Source organism: Mustela putorius, unplaced genomic scaffold (assembly GCF_011764305.1).
Source record: "Mustela putorius furo isolate JIRA1106 unplaced genomic scaffold, ASM1176430v1.1 tig00000832_pilon_pilon_pilon, whole genome shotgun sequence".
Lineage (NCBI taxonomy): Eukaryota > Metazoa > Chordata > Mammalia > Carnivora > Mustelidae > Mustela > Mustela putorius.
In genome coordinates this window covers 8,654,630-8,678,466 of record NW_025421491.1, presented here as the reverse complement: position 1 = coordinate 8,678,466, position 23,837 = coordinate 8,654,630, and the positions used below count along the sequence as shown (strand labels likewise).

The window sequence follows — 23,837 nt, the reverse complement described above, 5'->3', positions numbered from 1 at the left end:
TCTACTCCTACAACATTCTGCACAAGGCTTCCTTATATGTTTTTTGTTTGTTTTGTTTGTCTGTCTATAGGTTTGACTAGTTAGCTGATATGGACTGAATTGTGTCCCTAAGATTCATGTGTTGAATCTTTAAATCCCAATGGATGGTATTTGGAGATAAAGCCTTTGGGAGATAATTAGGGCTAAGTATAGTGTATGTTTTTCTTGCTTTTGTTGTCTGGTTTTAATTCAGTGAGTCTATCAGACTTTACACATTCCCATCCTATGTGTCCCTACCACTTTCTACATTTAAACCACAGTAAAACCCTCACATGCAGTATTTCCCTTGGCGTCATTTGAATTGTTTGCCACAGAGAAAGCAATGAATTTAAGAATCATGTGTTGCATTTTGTTCTAAAGTAGTAATTTTATTGATAAAAAATGTGCTGTTATTGGTTCATGGTTTTTTTTTAGGTTTTATTTAATTCCAGTTAGTTAACATACAGTGTAATATTAGTTTCAGGTGTACAACAGTTTCATATAACATCTGGTGCTCAAGGCAGTAGATGAACTCCTTAATCCTAATCATCTGTTTCATCCATCCTGCTACCTACCTCCCTTCTGGTAACCAGCAATTTGTTATCTATAGTTAAGAATCTGATTTTTGGTTTGCCTTTTTGTCTCAATCTCTCCCTGTTTTTTTTTTTTGTTGTTTGTTTTTTTTTTTTTTTTGCTTGTTTGTTTAGCTTCTTTTTTCCCTTAAATTCCTCCTGAGTGAAATCATACAGTATTTGTCTATAACTGACTTATTTCACTTAGCATAATTCTATCACCATTTGCAATATGGAGGAAGGTAGAGAGTATTATGCTAAGTGAAATAAACCAGAGATTTATTTTTTGTTTATGACAAAATTTAAAACACATATTTACAAATATAAAAGGTACTCAATAATGAAAATCTGGTCCATTTTAGAAATTCTACAATATTTTGTGTAATTTAGATAATTTAATATATTCTTATAAAATCAACAATTGTTATATTTATTTTACAATTGTAGAAATCAAGACTCAAAAACAAATAAATTAACATCACATATATATATTTATAATCAGAAAAGCAGATTTCATATTCAATTCTATTTCCAAATATATGTCATCTTAATATGGTTCCATTTTTCCAGTTATCTCATTATATATGCCCAATAACATCTTCTTTTTTTAACACTCTAATAATTACAGCACATTATTATAAAGAAACCACCCAAAATTTGGAAAGATACCTCCTGAAGGTAAGATATAGAGCCCAGTAATAGACTCACAGAAATATAGTCAACTGATTTTTAATGAAAGCATAAATGTAATTCATGCAAAGATAATGGTCTTTCCACTGAATGGTGCTGGAAAAATTGTACTTCCTTTAGCAAAATAATGTAATTGGAAGCAGACCTTAAATTTTATATTATCTTTGATGGTGAGTCTATCTCTTTATCATCTATCTATCATCTATTCTGACATTCTATAACTTGTCAATGGCAGAATCCAAATAAACACCTGATCAACTTGCCTTAATTTGGGGCGAATTTTATGGGCTATTTCAGCTCCATGGGATCAATTGAAACATCTGCATTGCAGTCCAGCTTCTTCCTCTCACTGCCTCTATCACTCCTTTTCAGGAATTATTCCTAAGAGCACTCACAATTAGACACCTGTTGCTCAAATCTGCAACAAAATCTTTTCTCCCAGGAATGTGACCTAAGATTAACTTGAGAAAACACCTACTTCTCCAATGAAGACATACAAATGGCTATCAGACACAGGAAAAAATTTCATCATCACTAGCCCTCAGGGAGATTCAAATTAAAACCACATTGAATTATTTGCAGAGGACATGAACAGACATTTCTGCAAAGAAGACATCCAGATGGCCAACAGACACATGAAAAAGTGCTCCATATCACTCGGCATCAGGGAAATACAAATCAAAACCACAATGAGATATCACCTCACACCAGTCAGAATGGCTAAAATCAACAAGTCAGGAAATGACAGATGCTGGCGAGGATGCGGAGAAAGGGGAACCCTCCTACACTGTTGGTGGGAATGCAAGATGGTGCAGCCACTCTGGAAAACAGCATGGAGGTTCCTCAAAATGTTGAAAATAGAACTGCCCTATGACCCAGCAATTGCACTATTGGGTGTTTACCCTAAAGATACAAATGTAGTGATCCAAAGGGACACATGCACCCGAATGTTTATAGCAGCAATGTCCACAATAGCCAAACTATGGAAAGAACCTAGATGTCCATCAACAGATGAATGGATCAAGAAGATGTGGTATATATACACAATGGAATACTATGCAGCCATCAAAAGAAATGAAATCTTGCCATTTGCAACAACATGGATGGAACTAGAGCGTATCATGCTTAGCGAAATAAGTCAAGCAGAGAAAGACAACTATCATATGATCTCCCTGATATGAGGAAGTGGTGATGCAACATGGAGGCTTAAGTGGGTAGAAGAAGAATAAATGAAACAAGATGGGATTGGGAGGGAGACAAACCATAAGTGACTCTTAATCTCACAAAACAAACTGAGGGTTGCCGGGGGGAGGGGGTTTGGGAGAAGGGGGTGGGATTATGGACATTGGGGAGGGTATGTGATTTGGTGTGTGCTGTGAAGTGTGTAAACCTGGTGATTCACAGACCTGTACCCCTGGGGATAAAAATATATGTTTATAAAAAATAAAAAATTAAAAAAAAAAAACCACATTGAGATGCCACCTCACACCAGTTAGAATGGCCAAAATTAACAAGACAGGAAACAACATGTGTTGGAGGTGATGTGGAGAAAGGGGAACCCTCTTACACTGTTGGTGGGAATGCAAGTTGGTGCAGTCACTTTGGAGAACAGTGTGGAGATTCCTCAAGAAATTAAAAATAGAGCTTCCCTAGGACCCTGCCATTGCACTACTGGGTATTTACCCCAAAGATACAGTTGTAGTGAAAAGAAGGGCCATCTGTACCCCAATGTTTATAGCAGCAATGGCCATGGTCACCAAACTGTGGAAAGAACCAAGATGCCCTTCAATGGACAAATGGATAAGGAAGATGTGGTCCATATACACTATGGAGTATTATGCCTCCATCAAAAAGGATGAATACCCAACTTTTGTAGCAACATGGATGGGACTGGAAGAGATTATGCTGAGTGAAATAAGTCAAGCAGAGAGAGTCAATTATCATATGGTCTCACTTCTTTGTGGAGCATAACAAACAGCATGGATGACAAGGGGAGTTAGAGAGAAAAAGGGAGTTGAAGGAAATTGGAAGGGGAGGTGAACCATGAGAGACTATGGATTCTGAAAAACAATCTGAGGGTTTTGAAAGGGCAAGGGGGCGGTGGGAGGTTGGGGAAACCAGGTGGTGGGTATTGGAGAGGGCACAGATTGCATGGAGCACTGGGTGTGGTGCAAAAAAACAATGAATACTGTTACACCGAAAATAAATTTAAAAAATTTAAAAAAAAAGAAAAAAAGAAAAGAAAATGAGACAAGGTACCTGAAAATCATGCTCCTTTACAAAAATGTCATAAATAGTAAAACAGTGAAGGATTTGGAAAGAAGAACATCAAAAAAGCTGAAATTAGGAAGAAAATTATTATTATCAAGAACCTGTGTTAATCTCCCTGTTTGGTTTTCCTGAGTTAATCCCTATATTCACTCTTTCAATATCCAAGAAATGCAACCTGAGTTTGTTTGCATTATTCTCGTTCAATGTGATAACACTGAAACATGTTGTTTTGTTTTGTTTTGTTGTTTTTTAAGATTTTATGTGTTTTTCAGAGAAAGAGAGAGGCAGGCAGAGGGAGAAGCAGGCTCCCCACTGAGCAAGGAGCCCAATGTGTGCCTCAATCCCAGAACTTCAGGATCACGACCTGAGCTGAAGGCAGATGCTTAATGAACTGAGCCATCCAGGTGTCGCATTCCAATACAGTTCCTAAGGCTGAATTACCAGTGTTGTAATCTGAGTGAAGATGTTGATTGGATGGCATAGAGCATAAATGAAAATGGGAGTGTCCAGAAAGAAGAAAATTATAATGCATGATTCTTCATCTGAGTTTATTAATTTTCAAAATAATTTGTTATCTTGGTTTTCAAGATATAATTTCCTTGTTGGTTCTTTGACTTCTAATCTTTTTTTTTTTTTAATCTGGAAAATTAACAATATAAAGTACCATATTTTATAAATGTCACTCCAAAATAATGTAGAGTTTTTATTTTTTTGTTTTCTTTGTTTTATCTAATATCCCCCTCATTTCTAGATCCATATATTTTTATATCTTAGTGTTTTTAAGTAGACCCTTGGTAAATTTTATACCTGCAAGGGTTTTTATTTAGCTTTATTTTTACTTAACTCAGACTACTGCTTGCCTTTTTTTCATATAGTTAGGAAATCCATTCTTTTTAAATTAATTGTCACTAATTCACATTAAGTTAAAATCAATTCTTACCTTTGTTAGCAGATTTTACATAAAATTTTCCCTAAATATTATTCAGTAATTTGAAGCTATAAATGAAATTTACAAAGGAAGTATTGAATATATTTGATGAATATATTTTATTGGATATTTGAGGATAAATTGGGATTTAGATAAAAATGAGAAGACTATTGAAAAATATCTAACTTAAGAAAAAGAATCATATTCTGACAAATAGCAGCTGCTTAATTTTCTTGTAATATAGAACTTCTATGTGAAAAGCTAATATTTATCTACCTTCATTGGGGACACTAGGAAAAATGTCCACAGCAGATTCATGTGGCCACGGAGAAGATTCTATTTGACAACTGTTGTGTGACTGTGTGTAAAAACAAAAATAGAGTTTAAGGTCACTCAAGTCACCTTTTATTTCTTTTATTTAATCCCTTTCTAGTCCAAATTACATATGTTGAGAATGGGATTTCTGGTTCTTCATGATAGTTAATGAACAGACTGGAGGAGAAAAGTAAAAACAGAATATTGTAAAAATTAAATCCAAAGACTTTCTTGAAGTGCAAAAAGCATATATATATATATATATATATATATATATATATATATGCATATGTAAATGTATTACTAAGGAAATAGAAAATTGTTTTAAAACAGGTTGAGTCTTTGTTGCAATATTCCCAAAGTAAAGAAGTGTTACATTCCTATGTTTCTTTTCATCAGTCCTGATTTTAGCACAGGTATTCTTTCACTAGAAATAGTAACATTTGAAGTATTTCTTATAATTTTTATTTAATTAAATTAATTTATTTATTTACTTTTAGAAAGAGAGTGGGGGGAAGGACATAGGGAAATGGAGAGAGAAAGAATCTCAAAGAGAGTCCCCACTTAGCGTGGAGCCCAACGTGGAGCTCAATCTCACAACGCTGAGATCATGAACTGAGCTGAAACTAAGAGTTGGACACTCAACTGAATGAACTTCCCAGGTGCCCTAGGAGTCTTTTTAAAAAAATTAAATAGATATTTCTAAAAAATCTTTATAATGAATTCCAGTAGAAAGAGCAGTGGAGTGTGTGCACATGTATTTGTACATGTATAGGTATATATGTTCATACACATCCATGAGCTAAAAAAAGAGAACACATTTCATTTCAGTAATATTTTACCACTTGGAAATCTTTCCAAATTCTACTTTTCACATAGGGATACTCAAAATGTTAATGTATAAAAATTTTCACAAAAGGTGTCTTTACAGTATAGTACTTTAAATACATTTTCTCTTCCTTATGAATGTTCTTAATTTTTTATAGCTTTCCTTATTATAAGAATAGAGTACATAGGGGGGCCTGGGTGGCTCAGATAGTTAAGCAACCAACTCTTGGTTTCAGCTCAAGTCATGATCTCAGTGTTGTGGGATTGAGCCCCTTGTAGGGCTCTGTACTCATCATGGAGTCTGCTTGTCCCTCCCACTTTGATCCTTCCTCTGCTCATTCTCTCTCTCTCTTTCTAAAATAAATAAAATCTTTAAAAAAAGAGAATACAGCATGTAATACACATAATATAAAAATATGTATGAATTGATTGTTGCTGTTATCACTAAGGTCTGGTCAACAGTGGGCTATTAATAGTTAAGATATTAAGGAATCAAAAGTTATACATGATTTCAACTGCTCAGAGGGTTGGCACTTATAAGCACTGTATTATTTAAGGGTCAACTGTACTGTGAAGATTAAATAGGATTATTTATGCATCTCTAATAACTCCTAATCTAAAAACTTGTAAATGAGCAAAAAAATCCCTTTCTTTCTTTCTTTCTTTCTCTTTCTTTTTTTAAGATTTTTTTTAAATTTTATTTTACAGACAGAGATCACAAGTAGGCAGAGAGGCAGGCAGAGAGAGAGGGAGGGAAACAGGCTCCCTGGGAGCCCGATATGGGGCTTGATCCCAGGACCCTGGGATCATGACCCGACCCGAGACGAAAGCAGAGGCTTTAACCCACTGAGCCACCCAGGTGGCCCCCCATTTTTTCCTTTTAAAGGAAAAGGCTTATAATCATCTTCTGTTAAAAATGAGTTATTTCTTTAGGCTATATTTGCAAATCTTTCAAATGAGAAGGGAAGATCACTATGGAAAAAGGGAAATGTATTATGAAATGTGAGTCTTTTTAGAATATGTATTGATAGCATATTTAACTATTTTGTCATGTTAAATTTACTTTGTAAATGAATTAAAGATAGAATAGATATAATTTTTTTTAAAGTTCAACCTATTGACTAATAGGATAAATATTTTCTTTTTAATTCCATTTAGTATTAAGAAAGTCTATAAGTTTGAAACATCCCTTATTTAGAACCATGAGTGATATCAGTGATAGTGTGGGCAATTTTGGGGGCAAGTGAATTGCATCAAACATGAATAATAGGGTGCCTGGGTGGCTCAGGGGGTTAAGCCTCTGCCTTCTGCTCAGGTCATGATCTCCGGGTCCTGGGATGGAGCCCCATATTGGGCTCTCTGCTCGCCAGGGAGCCTGCTTCCTCCTCTCTCTCTCTGCCTGCCTCTCTGCCTACTTGTGATCTCTGTCAAATAAATAAATAAAATCTTAAAAAAAAACAAGAATAATAAAATAAATATTAGAAAATCTGTTTATAGCTGCAGAGAAAATTACAAATATTTACAAGAACACTTATAGCATGCATTCTTATTTTACAAATTGTGCAGACTTCCCTTATTCATTATTTTAGAAATTACTTGATTTTACTCTTATGATCAGAAAGTTATTGTCTGTGCTTTAACTGTCTAATTTATTTTCAATATAGTATTTATTACAATAGGGTTGCCTGATTAATGTCCCTTATTCACTTAATGGTTTGTATCAGGTTACATTTGTTTTCTCCTACAACCACACTAAAAAGACAAAAATGTAAAAATACAACCTTAATTTGTGAGACCAAGGTCTTCTGAACAATGAAGTGCCTGATTTAGACACAGTAGAGCCTGGAAGACTTTTATCCAGCATGTCAAGGATTCTGATCAGCATTCAGTTTGAATGCAGAATCAAAGTTGAGGTCTACAGACACACACACACACACACACACACACACACACACACGTATGTATGTATGTATGCATGTATATCTCCTCCAAATGGAAAAAACAGTTGAGAGAAGAGAGAAAGGGATGAAACTGGATTCCTCAGACTTTTCTCTTCCAGCTTCCCCATTTTTATCCCAATCATCCCCCTCCATGACATCACACACCTTTAAAATTCAGTAATGAAAGATTGACTTTTCACTGTAGTATTCCAACTTCAGTGATCCAAATTTCTCGCATATACTGTGTATGTCTTTTTTTTTTTAAGATTTTATTTATTTATTTGACAGAGAAAGATCACAAGTAGGCAGAGAGAGAGAGAGGGAAGCAGGCTCCCCGCTGAGCAGAGAGCCCAATGCGGGACTCAATCCCAGGATCCTGAGATCATCACCTGAGCCGAAGGCAGCGGCTTAACTACTGTGTATGTCTTTGATCCAAGTAAATATTTCCAGTTCTCCACCAGAAATGTCATAAAGTCTTTGTATCCATGTTGAAAAAGAATGCTATTTACTGAAACTATTAATAGAGTTCCAAACCTAAAACTGGATATCTAAATTTCATAATACCTAGAAAATACAAGTTTAAAATGACATATTTTTTTTCTTTCCCAAAACTAAAAGCCTATTTCTCCTTGTCTGAGTTAGGCATAAAAACAAGCATCCTAGATGCCATTTTAGCTAATTTTTGTAGATGTATGTCTATCTTTTACTAACCCTTTCATGTCAGTTTGACCCCTACTTATACCAAATTTTTCTTCCCTATCATGGAATATAAGAAATAATCCTTGACAAGATTCACTAACATCAACATGTTCTTTGAAAAATGAATTAGTATTACTCTCATTCTTGTGCTACTCCTAGATAACGTTAAGAAAATTTTTGGTTAACTAACAATTAAAATGAGAGTTAGAATCATGTGTAATTTGAATAATAATGTGTAATTTGAAGAATAATGTGTAATTTCCAGTATATGTATATATAATTTTTTATTTTTTAGTTGTGAGATTTTAAGATCTAATTGGCTTCTCAAAATCTGTATTCACTAATGGAAAAACAAAAAAGAAATCAACAATTGCATAAGAGAGTGAACATTCTTTTATTTGTAATGGACATTAACAATATTCAGCTTTTAGTTCAATATCATGTTTCAAATCTGTGTGCTCTGTGTCCAGAAAAAAAAATAGCATTTAATTGAGAGAGTTCTGGGTTTTCTTTCTGCCTCCAGAAACTGTCAAGATATTTTATTTAAATGATGAATAACGTCATAAAGAAAAAACATAGACTCTTCATAGTCAGACAATATCAAATTTAAAACAGAGCATTAACCTGTATGGTCAGTCTCTGTGGGAAAGAATATAAGTTTGTCAAATTTAAGTACCATTTTCACACTCATTTCAAAGTGAGGAATACAGGTAACACAGTTAAAGATTGCAACATTTAAATCATGCAGTGCAGGAACTACATAGAAACAAGGTATGCTGGTTAACTTATAGTAGCTACTCTTTAACCATATAAAATTTTTGATCATTTCATAGAAACATAAAAGCTTATATTTTGGATATAAGGCTGAGCCCAACTATGTACCTCCTCTCACATGCAAAGTCTCATTAAATGACAGAATTATTAGTATAAATTGCATGCAGCATATATTGAACTGTATGGGGTTCTACATCATTCCTCTCTTTTCTTTTCTGTTGTATCTTTATCCTTCTTGCCCCGTCATTTGGAGGGGTGTCCAACTCGTTCATGGCCTCAATCCATTTGTGTATTGGCTCCTAAAATCACCTATATAAAAAATCATAAAACCATGCATTTTCTGTGCTTTATGCCTTTGTCTGGCTCCTTGCCTTTTAGAATATAGTCTAAGTACCACAATATAAAAAGCTGTAGTATCAAACCATCCACATTACCCATATCATAAGATACCCTATTTTGGTATGCTTCAAAGACCGTATGCTTCAAAGACCCCGAATGACTTGCTATTTCCAGACAACTACTTCTCTTCCCCATGATTTTTAAAGCTGTCTCTGCCCCCACGCTGTTAAGACATTCTCTTTGCCCCATTTCTCACTTGACTTTTCCTTTAATATTTAGTTCAAGTGTTAACTAGTTCAGGTAGCTCCTCATGATTTGTGTTTCCCCAACTGGGATAACTAACCGCTTCTAAATATTTCTGAAATGCCATGTGTACTTATTAATGTTTACTACAGTTGGCATTTGTCTTAGAATTATCTTTCCGTGTTTTGCTTTAAAAGCAGGTTGATAGCTACTTGAGGTATGACTCAATTATCTCATTCTTAATTATCTTATTCTGGTGTTAATGAACACCACTACAAAAACATCCTTGATAACCTGGATGACATGTGAAAAAAAAAAAAAGATATTCTTAAACTTTCAGCTCTAATATTCATTCAAATAGACACTCCTTTTGGGATGTCTGAGTGACTCAGTTGGTTAAGTGTCAGAATCTTGGTTTTGGCTAAGGTCATGGTCTCAGAGTCATGAGAATTATCTCAAAGTTGGTCTCTACATTGCCGGGGAGCCTGCTTGAGTTTCTCTCTCTGTCCTCTTCCCTCCCCTTCATGCTTGGGGATGCACATGCTCTCTAAATAAACAAACAAACAAACAAACAGACACTCCTTTTATCCCAGGAAAATATATACTCAAAATGTAGTTTTCTAAATACTGGAAACATTAAATGGTATATTTAAGGCAGATGAATTTCAACACAAAAGTTTTTTTTTTTTTTTTTTTTCAGCATGTGGCTTCATTGCTAAAGAAAGTTGTTTCTCTGAGCAGGTGTTTCCATGTCTCAACCTGCAGGAAGTCATTTAAAACCAAGACACACCAGAATAGTTTCCATGGAAGCAGATATTAACCCCTAACAATCCCATACTTCAGTCAAATCTGGTACAACCTCCATCAGAGATAGCAATTGAGGCAAATTACTTCTCTAAAAGACCAATAAAAGGGTAATTATCTTAATAATCTTTTTTGCATTACTATACATGTTGCTCTATGACATGTATTTTATATTAATATTAAGGTAAATAGCCACATCCAATTAACTTCTTTACAAATCATATTCCTACCTTTTTTTTTTTTTTTTTTTTTTTTTTTTTTTTTTTTTTTTTTTAATTTTTTATTTTTATAAACATATATTTTTATCCCCAGGGGTACAGGTCTGTGAATCACCAGGTTTACACACTTCACAGCACTCACCAAATCACATACCCTCCCCAATGTCCATAATCCCACCCCCTTCTCCCAAACCCCCTCCCCCCGGAACCCTCAGTTTGTTTTGTGAGATTAAGAGTCACTTATGGTTTGTCTCCCTCCCAATCCCATCTTGTTTCATTTATTCTTCTACCCACTTAAGCCTCCATGTTGCATCACCACTTCCTCATATTCCTACCTTTTAAGTGACTATATTATAATAAACTTTATTTTAGAATGATGAATACTTTAAGAATGATAGCAACACTTCCCACTTGCCTATAGTCTCCTCTTCAGGTGTTTTCTATACTTGCATTTGTCCAAGTCTCAGGAAAAATTTCAATGACTTGGAAAAAGACTTCAATGACTTGAACTGGTGAAAAATACCTCTCCATTATTTCTGGTGCAGCCAGGGAAGCTGAAGTCTTGAGCCACAAAGGGCTTGAAATGACCTCCATGGACATCATTCCATTCAAATGTTTTAGTAAAGGCTACCACAGATTTTCCCACCTGAATTTTTTCCTCACTCTCTCCTGGAGTTATCCAGTGATCCAACATTTTTGAGATTCTTATGGCATGAAGAATTAAACTTTTGTAGACTCACCAATTTATGTAAGTATATTCTACATATATATGCATCACACTATCTATGTTATATATATATGTGTGTATATATATATATATATATAATTTTCCATTTGTTAGGATGGCTAATTAACTACAAAGACAGAAGATAAAGTAAATATTGAGAATTATCTATGGAGAAGGGAAAACTCTGTCTCCTCATACCCTCCTGCTACAGTTACCCTTCGCACAAAGCACACAGTTTCTCTAACATTCCATCCTCTTTCCATCTAGAAAAGACTTTAAGGTGAAGTTCACATTAGCATAGTTGTCTTTAATATAATGAATGAGTTCATGGAAAAATCAACTAAGAATGAAATTATTTTAATGGCTACATTTTCCTCCATTCAAAACTGTGCTCTCTGATACACAAATCACCTCCTGTGGGCTGTAAAAGTTTTTGTTGTTTTTGTTCAAGTCTAGAGATTAGAAGCATGGATATTTATTATAGTTAAGGACCTAAGAGTTTCAGAGAGGCAATTTCTGAAAGATGGCTAAAAAATGACCTCATTCTCCTTCAAGTTTATTGTCAACACTATTCTGTACTGGTACTCCAAGATGCATGATGTGATTTAGTTCTTTCTGCACGGACTTCAGTGGCATGTTTCTCAATAAAGAATTGTGCTTGAATGGCTGATTTTATTTTTTTCCAAAAGACTTCTCCTTTTATAATTCACCCAAGTAGGAAAACACTGCTATAAACATTACAAAATATTTATAATTTGGAATAGTAAATACACTCTCTGTGCTTTAATAGTTTGGAATGAGTCATAAATTCTGAAGTCTTGAAAGAGATAGATTGAAATCTATTAGATAAAATTTCTGTATTTCTAATTCCCTGAGTTGACAGTCTGTAGGTTACCAATGAACCAGTTTAAAGTATGCTCTGTGAAATAGTAATGATATATAAAATGATTAATACCAATAAGAGGGAAGTACAAAACTGAGATTAAGCATTCAGAATATTTTAGAGAAACTTGATAGACTAATTAAATATCTAATAGAGTTAATAAGTTAAAATATGTATTCATATTCCATAATCCTCTTTTTTGTTTTCAATTTTCATAGTAATTCATTATAGTGATTCATTTTTCATCACAGTTTACTGAGGTTTAAGTTTGAAAAAAGACTCCACCACAGAGAGTTTGAGATACACTAAATTCTAGAACAGTGGTTTTCAAGAATTTATTTTACTTATTTGACAGACAGAGATCAAAAGTAGGCAGAGAGAGAGGCCAGGAGAGCAGCCTCCCCACTGAGCCGAGAGCCAGATGTGGGACTCATCCCAGGACTCCAGAATCATGACCTGAGCCAAAGGTACAGGCTATAACCCACTGGGCTGCCCAGGTGCCCTGATTTTCCTGGATTTTAAGGGTAGGCTGAATCTGATCACATGAGCCTTTATTTTTAATTTAATTTTTTAAAGATTTTATGTATTTATTTGACAGAGAGAGAGATAGCAAGAGAGAGAACACAAGCAGGGGGAGTGGGAGAGGAAGAAGCAAGCTTCCAGGGGAGCAGGAAGCCCAATGCGGGGCTTGGTCCCAGGACCCTGGGACCATGACCCAAGCCGCCCGAAGGCCAACGCTTAATGACTAAGCCACCCAGGTGCCGCTAGATCACATGAGCCTTTAAACTCAGAGAACTTTCTCCAACTAGGCTCAAGAAAGATGTGGCAAAGGGAAATTTAGAGATATTCCAAGCATGAGAAAGGCCCAACTACCAGTGCAGGAGAGAGCCACATGAAAAGTATGAGAATTGTTATAGACTGAATGTGTCTCCCCCGAATCTTTGTTGAATTCCTAACCCACCAAGAGCATGGTTAGCGCCATTATAAAAGAGGCTCCAGAGAGCTCTCCTGCTGTTGTTTTGCCATTAGAGAACAGACTGTGAACATGATTATGTATAAGTGAGAAATTACCAGACACTGAATCACCCAGGCTCTTGATCTTGGAGTTCTAGTCTCCAGAACTGCAGAAATCAATGTTTATTGTTTAAGCTATTTGGTCTACATGTTTTTGTTAGAGCAGCCCAACTGACTAAAACAAAGCAAATATAGGTAGCCCCTAAGAAGGAAAGATGCCCTCAGTGACAGCAATAAAGGGAACAGTATCTTCAGTCCTATTACAGCAGGGAACAGAATTTGGTCATCTACCAGAATGTGCTTGAAAGTCGATTCACTCCCAGAACCTCCAAGAAGTAATGCCACTCTGTTGACACGGTGATATTCACCTTGCAGATTCTAAACACAAGACCCAATTGGACCATGTTGCACCAGGACTTCTTACCTATAGACTTATTGAACTAGAACATAATAAATGTATGTTGTTTTAAATTAGTAGATCTGAGGTAATTTCTTATAGTGACAATGGAAAATAATGTATTTATACCCAAAAGAAGGAGTTTATTATTGAATTATTGTGGACCTAACACCTTCCCTGAAAACAAGGCCAAAGTTTCTACCTTACTCATTGAATAGTAGTCTAGTTTCTGAATTTCAGCCAATGCAATACTTTTAAAATATTCCAACTGTACTATGTTTACTTTAATTCAAAATAAGCATACATATAATATGCTTCACATGAATACAATGTCCATAATTGTGCAAATATAAATAATTTCATTTTTTAAATTATTACTAGAATTATGCCTACCTTTTATACCTTTTATTAAGGATTTAGTTTAGGGACATCTTCTTCCTGCCTTGTCTTTGACGTTTTTGTTCGTAGAGCGGCCAATAGTAAGATGTCTTCAGGAAATGCCAAAATTGGGCATCCTGCCCCCAACTTCAAATCCATGGCTCTTATGCCAGATGGCCATTCAAAGACCTCAGCCTATCTGACTACAAAGGAAAATATGGCGTGTTCTTCTTTTACCCTCTTGACTTCACCTTTCTGTGTCCCACTGAGATCATTGCTTTCAGTGACAGGGCAGAAGAATTTAAGAAACTCAACTGTCAAGTGATTGGTGCTTCTGTGGATTCTCATTTCTGTCACCTGGCATGGATCAACACACCCAAGAAACAAGGAGGACTGGGACCCATGAACATTCCCTAGATATCAGACCCCAAGCATACCATTGCAAGGGACTATGGAGTCTTTTTTTTTTTTTTTTTTTTTAATTTTTTTTTTTTAAATATTTTATTTATTTATTTGACAGAGAGAAATCACAAGTAGACAGAGAGGCAGGCAGAGAGAGAGAGGGAAGCAGGCTCCCTGCTGAGCAGAGAGCCCGACGTGGGACTCGATCCCAGGACCCTGAGATCATGACCCGAGCCGAAGGCAATGGCTTAACCCACTGAGCCACCCAGGCACCCGGGACTATGGAGTCTTAAAGGCTGATGAAGGCATCTCGTTCAGGGGCCTCTTTATCATTGATGATAAAGGCATTCTTAGGCAGATCACTGTAAATGACCTACCTGTTGGCCGCTCTGTGGATGAGGCTTTGCGACTGGTTCAGGCCTTACAGTTTACCAACATTCATGGGAAAGTGTGCCCAGCTGGCTGGAAGCCTGGCAGTGATACCATCAAGCCTGGGTGGCCATGAAAACAAAATCTCTTTTGTACTATTGTTATGCTTAAAACACAAGATTTTAGACTTTGTGCAGATGTGGTATGGGATGGGACAGGCCTTTCCTGCAGGGGTTGGGGAGTCTATCCTTGTTTCCTCTGGAAAGAATGGCCTGAACTGTGTTACAAGGCAGGCCAACTGTGATGTACAGTAGTAGGGCAACACTTTTGATCTTCTGTTGTTTCTATTAGACTTGAACTGAGGAAAAAAAAAGAATTTAGTTTAGGGGCACCTGGGTGGCTCAGTCGGTTGAGCATCTGCCTTAGGCTCAGGTCGAGATCTCGGGGTTCTGGAATCGAGCACTTCATTCGGCTCCCTGCTCGGCAGAAAGCCTGCTTTCTCCCACTCCCCCTGCCTGTGTTCCCTCTCTCACTGTGTGTCTCTCTCTGTCAAATAAATAAATAAAATCTTAAAAAAAAAAAAGAACTTAGTTTATACAAGCCTCTGTAAAAAGCATTTTGCTTACTTTGCCACATCTAAGGGGGTATGAGATTTTAATAGCACTAAAGGAAACTGAGTCTGGAAAGTTAAAGAAAAATCCAGCCTGAAACTCTGGTCTGCATAATGTAAGACTGATGCTTATGACTTTCACGTGTTTTTTCTCTGACTGGAGAAGTCTAGTTTTATTCTCTGTCATATGCCTGTTAATCTAGAGAAGAAAAAAAAAAAAAAGGAGAATGACTGCAAGAAGTTATTACAAATATTTCAGTTACAATGTATTTTCTTCTTATGACTTCAGAAATAGCAACTTCCTTCCTCAGCTGCTGCTGCTACTAGGCTCACTAATTAATTTATGCAATAGAATCAATAAAAAGACCCATATGCAGAATGTTTACATATACTCAGCTGGAAGATTCAAACAAACATTTATATCTTAGTAAGCAAAATGACAACAAAGAGTAAATAATCTCTATATTCAATGAAAAGTGCTTGCCATTTTGCTAAGTTGCAGAGTAAATTTTATGTGTGTTTCATGAGGGTCAATAATTACAAAATTAATCCACCTGATTGGTTTGTTATGTTCTGAGCATCTTCTCTTACATTCAAGTAGGTGCTTCTTCTCTTGTTGGTATGGAGTTTTAGAGTTTATCGAATCATGGAGGCTGCAGGGTAGAATTTCTGATTATTTTTTTTTAAAGATTTTATTTATTTATTTGACAGAGAGAGATCACAAGTAGGTATAGAGGCAGGCAGAGAGAGAGAGAGAGGAGGAAGCAGACTCCCTGCTGAGCAGAGAGCCCGATGCAGGACTTGATCCCAGGACCCTGAGATCATGACCTGAGCTGAAGGCAGTGGCTTAACCCACTGAGCCACCCAGGCACCCCGAATTTCTGATTATTGGTGTTAAAATACAAACTACTCCAAAAGTTACTGGCATAAGATTACAACTATTTATTTTTTGCAGGGAGTCTTTGCATGAGAAATTCAGACATTGTATGATAGGGATGGTTTTTCTGTACCTCAAGATGCTTTTGACCTCAGATGAAAGATTGAGAGATTGGATACTGAACTCATCAGAGAATTCACTCACCAACATGTTGATGTTGGTCTGATGGAACATTTACATGTGATATCTCCATGTGATCTGGACTTCCTTTCAACATGATGCCTCAGTTCAAAAGGCATGTGTTCCAAAAAGAATGAAGACCTGGTCACTTTTACTGACCTAGATTCAGAAGACAGGCAACATCACTTCTTCCACATCAGGTTGGTTGAGACAGTTACAGTGGTCTGGCCAGGTTCAAGGAAAAGAAATGAAGATTCTGCCTCTCCTTTTTAGAAAAGTGTCAATATCACTTTGTAAGAAGAATATGTGCAATAAATATATACTTGAACTGTCTTTTGACAGCACTTTCTGGTGTAGTATGGAATCTACACACACAAGAGAGGTGCTTGAGATACAATGAAGAGACTATTGAAGGCTTTTCACATATAGACTGCATCCAGTAATAGAAAAGGACTAACAAAAGCATCCTGAAAATTCATTAACAATGAAACACAATCAGAAAAATATTTCCCCACACCTCTTTCTCATTATAACGTTGTTTTATGCATCAACTTGGCTGGCTTCCGGTTTCCATATTTGAAACAGTTACATAGGTTTTAGTACTGTGAATGAATTTTGAGGATGTTAGTGACGTCCATAATCATTTAAATAAAGGAAATTATCCTAGACAATCCGAGTGGGCTTAATCCATTGATTCGAAAAACCTACATATCTGATGAAGGAGATATTCTGCCTGTGGATAATGACATCATCTTGCATCCAAGAATGGCATCCTGCTCTTGCTGACAGCCTGCTCTATAAATTCCAACATGACCAGCAAGATCTTATAATAGGGTAAGCCAATTACTTGTAATTAATCTCTTGATATATATTTCCTATTCATTCTGTTTCCCTGGTTGACTCTTGAAGGAAACATTCATTAAAAACATCTATTTCTACTTATGACATTCAAAATTATGAAATTGTGATCAATAATAAGAAAAATGTATTTGGTCTTCATCCAACTGTTCTGGCAAAAAGTGTCTAAAACGTGGGGTGCCTGGGTGGCTCAGTCGGTTAAAGCCTCTGCCTTCAGCTCAGGTCATGATCTCAGGGTCCTGGGATGGAGCCCTGCATTGGGCTCTCTGCTCAGCAGGGAGCCTGCTTCCTACTCTCTGTCTCAGCCTGCCTCTCTGCCTACTTGTGATCTCTATCTGTCAAATAAATAAATAAAATCTTTAAAAAAAGTTTCTAAAACCCTCAGAATTTCCTAAATTATAAGAGTAACAAAAATACCTTCTGCTATGCTAATGTGATGACTTTTGGAAAAGTCATGACTTTTGGAGGCTGGTTCTCAGGAGAATCAAGCATATGATTAGAGGGATGAAAGCTTTAGTTCCACCTCCCTGATCTCCAGGGGCAAGAGAGAGGCCACAGATTGAGTTCAGTCATTAACAGCCAATGATTTAATCAACAATGGCTATGTAAAAATCCAAAAAAGACAAGCCTGTGAACAGTGGAGATCTGGGGGCAGTGATGCACTAGGAGAAGGCATGGAAGCTCCATACCATTTCCCCTGCTCTGACCTCTGCATCTGTTTTAAAAAAAAAAAAAAAAAAAGAAAAGAAAAATCCAAAATGGAGTCACTTAAGTCAAGACCCCACATCAACAAACCAAAACTTACTACCTACCTAAATCTAACTGCAATTTCAAATCCCCAACGGATGTTACCTTGAACCAATCACGATGAAATTTCCTAGTGAGCGTGAGGAAAATTGCTGATAGTTCTCCTGAGGAGGGAAGCCTTGCCTAAAATAATGCATTTTTACTAATAATATCTCTTTTTCTTGTCCATCTCTGAATCTGAAAATATGCCCTTTTCTAACTCATGTCTGAACTCTTTTCTATTTGCTAGATGGAATGCTGCCTGATTCATGAATTGTTCAGTAAAGCCAATTTGTATCTTTTAAATTACTTGAATTTTTGTTGTTTAACACATCTCTTCCATCTGGCTGTTCCTGTTACTTATATCCTTTTATAATAAACCAGTGATCTTAAGTAACATGTTTCTCTAGTTTTATAAGTTGCTTTAGCAAATCTGTCAAACTCAAGGAGGATGTCACTGGAACATTTGATCTATAGGCTATAGCCAGTTGGTCAGAAACACAGGTGACAGGGGCGCCCGGGTGGCTCAGTGGGTTAAGCCGCTGCCTTCGGCTCAGGTCATGATCTCAGGGTCCTGGGATCGAGTCCCGCATCGGGCTCTCTGCTCGGCGGGGAGCCTGCTTCCCTCTCTTTCTCTCTCTCCTGCCTCTCCATCTACTTGTGATTTCTCTCTATCAAAATAAATAAATAAAATCTTTAAAAAAAAAAAAAAAAAAAAAAAAGAAACACAGGTGACAACCTGGACTTGCAATTAGCATCTGAAGGGGGTGTTGGCTCTCCTATAGGACTGAACACGTAATCTGTGGGATTTGATGCTATTGATTAGAAAATAGTGTCAAAATGGAATTGAACTGTAGGACACTCAACTGATAATCACAAAATTCCTTGGTGTGGGAACCCCATCCAGCAGAACTATAGTTGGTGACCAAAATTTTAACATTTATTCCTGAAACTTACAACTTAATGAATAGAATTGTTACCAATTTCATACTAATGCTTAGTAATTATAACTAAAGAGTGACAGAATATGCCACCATAACGTATTGGCATAAGGATTATTTTAAGTTGAAGACATTTGAGAGGGAGGAGATAAGAAGTTTCTCTGCCTTCCCATTTATTTGTCTAAAGGTGCATAAATTTACAAAGCTGCGGGGTGCCTGGGTGGCTCAGTGGGTTAAGCCTCTGCCTTCAGCTCAGGTCATGATCTCCGGGTCCTGGGATCGAGCCCTGCATTGGGCTCTCTGGTCAGCAGGGAGCCTGCTTCCCCCTCTCTCTCTCTACTTACCTCTCTGCCTACTTGTGATCTCTGTCAAATAAATAAATAAAATCTTAAAAAAAAATACAAAGCTCTCCTTCCTTGCCCCCCACTCTACGAGGAAGGTCAAAAAATTAATCATTGGAGAAAACTTTAGACCCTATCAACTGAAAAGGCACTGACTTAAATCTGCATAGCCAACCTACTATATACATATATTGTGCTTTTTCAGGTCGCCTCCCCATAACTAGCCTTCCTGACACTTTTTTTTTTTTTTTTCTGAAGATGAAATTCTGTATCACCTTTGAGAGGTCTGATTCATTTTTCTGAGGGTATCTCTGATGTATGCAAGAGGTACACCTGTTAATAAGCTACTATTGATTTTTCTCTTGTCAATCTGTGTTTAGGTACAGAGATGCCAGCAGAAAATTCAGAATGGCAGATGGAGAAATATTTAGCTCCTCTACAGAGCTAAACCAAATTAATGTTCTGTCTTCTGATTTTAACTATTCAGTATATATCATTTCTAATACTTGTCCCCAATACTGTAGGATCAAGCAAGCATGTGTTTTTGAGGACCATCTAAGAACAATTTGCTATATTTTGTTAATATTTTATTTATTTATTTATTTATTTATTTATTTATTTGACAGAGAAATATCACAAGTAGGCAAAGAGGCAGGCAGAGAGGGAGCAGCAGGCTCCCCACTGAGCAGAGACTCTGATGTGGGGCTCGATCCCAGGACTTTGGGATCATGACCTGAGTTGAAGGCAGAGGCTTAACTCACTGAGCCACCCAGATGCCCCAAACAATGTGCTATTGTTCAGGTTCAGGATAACTGAACTATTTTCATCTAAGAATATAGAAGAAATTAAAAAGTACACATTGTCTGTAAATTCCATAGTATAAAATATCACTGGCTTTCATAAAGAGTCTCCTTTTAGTAAACTGTTAAAGTTTTAGGGAAAAAATAAACACCAAGGATTTTGAGCAATCAGATCTCTTATTAAGACTGAAGAAACTTGTGCTCGTCATTGTTTTCATTGAACTTAGCAGCAATCTGAAGGTTAAATCTAATTTCACCTGTGAAACAAACAAAGTCCTTCAGGGTTATTTCTGAACCTTTGAAGGTAGCTGAATTTTCCAAAAAATGACTAAAAGAAATTAAATCTCTGTTAAAACATGACAGAATAGTGTTCGAACATAAATAATATCATTTTTGTGGCACCAGCATTCTACACCTTCAAGTATTCTAGCATATAAAATGATTCCTACAAAATTAGAATTGAATTAGTACCAGCAAGGAAGAACTACCTAGGCTCATAATTGCATTTACATAGTTAACTTGATTTTTTCAAGAATACGTTTATGATGTGTCCCAATCTTTACTTATTTTTATTAAGTAAGACATGATTTTTTTTTTCTTGCTGAGACTCTCAACATGGATGCACTATAAAGTGTTTGTCAATTGTCTAAGATATTTAATGTCATTTTAGTAATTATTTATTGGGGCAGGGATTTTCTGTAGATTTCTATAATTTTATACAGTTACCATATTTCACTAATTAATACAGCTGCTAATGTATCAAACACAGCAGTACTGAAAATGAAAAGAGATAAAGCAAATTTTCTGGCACAGTCAGACAAAGGTTTTTCCATCAAGGAGATAATTTTTTTTTAATAAGTTTTCTTGGAATTTATGAAAATAGTCTTTTTGAAACAATTAGGCATAGTTATAAAATATTTGCTTCACACAGGACACATTTGCTTTCAGTGTGCAATAAAGCTCACAATTAAATCTTTTTTTTTTTTAAGATTTTATTTATTTATTTGACAGAGAGAAATCACAAGTAGACGGAGAGGCAGGCAGAGAGAGAGGAAGGGAAGCAGGCTCCCTGCTGAGCAGAGAGCCCGATGCGGGACTCGATCCCAGGATCCTGAGATCATGACCTGAGCCGAAGGCAGGGGCTTAACCCACTGAGCCACCCAGGTGCCCAGCTCACATTTAAATCTTGCTGGTAAGTTTTGCTTCTATTTATTGCAATAGTGTTGCCTAATTCTTGATTTCCAATGACTCCCTGCTAAAGATATATGTATACATTATTTAATATACTTTATATATACATATATGTATATGTGTATATATACGTATATGTATATAAACACATTTCAATGTTGTTTTATGTTCTTTGTCATTTCTTTGTTTTCCTTTTTTCTTTTGTTTTTACCAAGAACTGTGCTCATTTTTTTTCTGTCTTTACTCAGCATAAGAAAAAGAAGAGAAACAGAGGAAAAGATCTTAGTTTTTCTACTTTTATGGGTTTTTTTCCTAGATTCACCATAAAGCCCAGGATTAAAGATCTCTATAATTAACATACTTTGTATTTCATTTTATAGCAAAGAAAATACATCATCTTAAATTTTGTAGCTTTTATTCACATCATGGCAGTATTTTCTTTGCAACCATAAGTTGGACAGCTGGAGACCATTTTTCCGCCTTTAAAGAATTTTGAGCAGTATCACTCATCCTGTTGAATGCTCACTAGCCAAGCTTCACAGTGAAATCAAAATAAGACCCCTTGTGCATTAGAGTGGCAGTCCTGATCAGATCATTCAGTTCTTAAAGGATTAAGCATGTTTCCATCTGATACTATTTCTGTAAGAATGATAAAAATTAGCTGTGTGGCATAAAATGTGATATTAAAACTCAATGAATAAAAACAGATTTATACAATATTCTTTTATCCTAAGATGACTAAATAAGGATTTTCTGGCTTGTTAACAAGACTGTTTTGACAATTAAATAATGCTTTAAAAATTTAGCTAGAAATCAAGAATCATTAAATATTTTTAAAATGTGATTTTTGTGGAGAAGTAAAGTTTCTAAACACCACAAAATCATTTTTATTTTCAATCCACATAATTTTGAAGTCCCTTTTTTATAATTATATTAAAAAATAAGGAGAATAACTAAAACAAAGCAGTTTAAGTCCAATCAATCCATACCCTGGGTAATTACTAAATCGTGCTTCTCTGCAGAGAAACAGGGATTTAAATCTTCTATGTACTTCTCTCCCCAGACCTGAGACTTAAATTCACTTCTCCTTAATTTTGCCTTCTGAAAAACTCAGGAGTGCAATCTTGTGGAATTTTGTGATAATTATGTATAAAGCTGTATATTGGCACATAGTTGGTCCTCAATAAACTACTATTATTTTCACTTATGTTATAGTATTGCTTAAAATTAACGGAGTTAAAATTTTATTTAAATTGTATTTTATAATATTAGAAATACATTTTGCTGACTAAATTTTAGTACCTATTATTGAATTCATCAGTCATTAGTTATTCTATGTTTGATAATTTTGATGACCATTGTATGACATTTAGATCAATTTTTTTTTCTTAATAATTACATTTTCTTTTCTTTCCACACTTACTCAAATTTAAATATGGTTAACTTTATTAAAAAAGGGGGGTGGGAGGTTGGGGTACCAGGTGGTGGGTATAATGGAGGGCACGGATTGCATGGAGCACTGGGTGTGGTGAAAAAATAATGAATACTGTTTTTCTGAAAATAAATAAATTGAAAAAATTTTAAAAAAAAGGACATAGAAAAAAAATATTTTGGGGACATTGAGTGGCATTTCAAAACACTTATGTCAGCAGCTTTTATAGATTTATAGCATTTACACTGTCAAGAATGTTTTCTTAATATTAGAGATTTATAGAATAATTTAGACATAAGATATTATGTTTGGCTGCATTTAAAATATCTTAAAAATTAATTTTGATGTCACTATACTACTGCCTACGGCAAAGATGTACCTCCCCTTAGCTCTGACATGACACTATAAAATAAATGGAGTGTTTAGGTTGAGTCTTAACCTTTTATCAAATGACAGTAATTATATGTTTGAATTTTTATTTCATTTAAATTTGCATGAACTTTTAAGTGATTACCCATCTACTATCTCTTGACAGATAAAATTAAAGCCAATACATAGAAAATTTGTCTGACCCTGTTGCATGATTGACAGTTAAAGTTAAAATGCAACATTTACTTTCCAAAAGGCAAGTACTTAAACTGCAATATTATCAATTTATAGATTTTGTATCAGTATGGTATTTTTTTTTCAGTATGGTATTTTTATAAAAACATTCTCTAAAGCAAAAGTTCAGTACATGTATACATTCAAGAACATATAATTGCTTCTAAATTTTCTTTATATATACATTTATCTCAAGAGAGGGCAACAGTTTTCATTAAATAGTCAAAGGAGTCTGTAGCCCCAATCAAGTTACAGATCACTTTTCTTAAGACAATTTAGAGCACTTGGGAAACATGAATAATCAAGTGATTTTGCAATAATGTCACTCTACAGTGAAAATATATGAAAGAATTACAGCAAAAGTATCTAAGGTATTTTCAGAATATCATTTTCTAATTCATGTATCTTA

General features: G+C 35.5%; 1 pseudogene; it reads left to right on the top strand.

Annotated features, from left to right (window-relative positions):
* Window positions 1-14,144: 14,144 nt before the first annotated feature.
* LOC101684818 lies at window positions 14,145-14,945 on the top strand (annotated as a pseudogene).
* The last annotated feature ends 8,892 nt before the right edge of the window (window positions 14,946-23,837 follow it).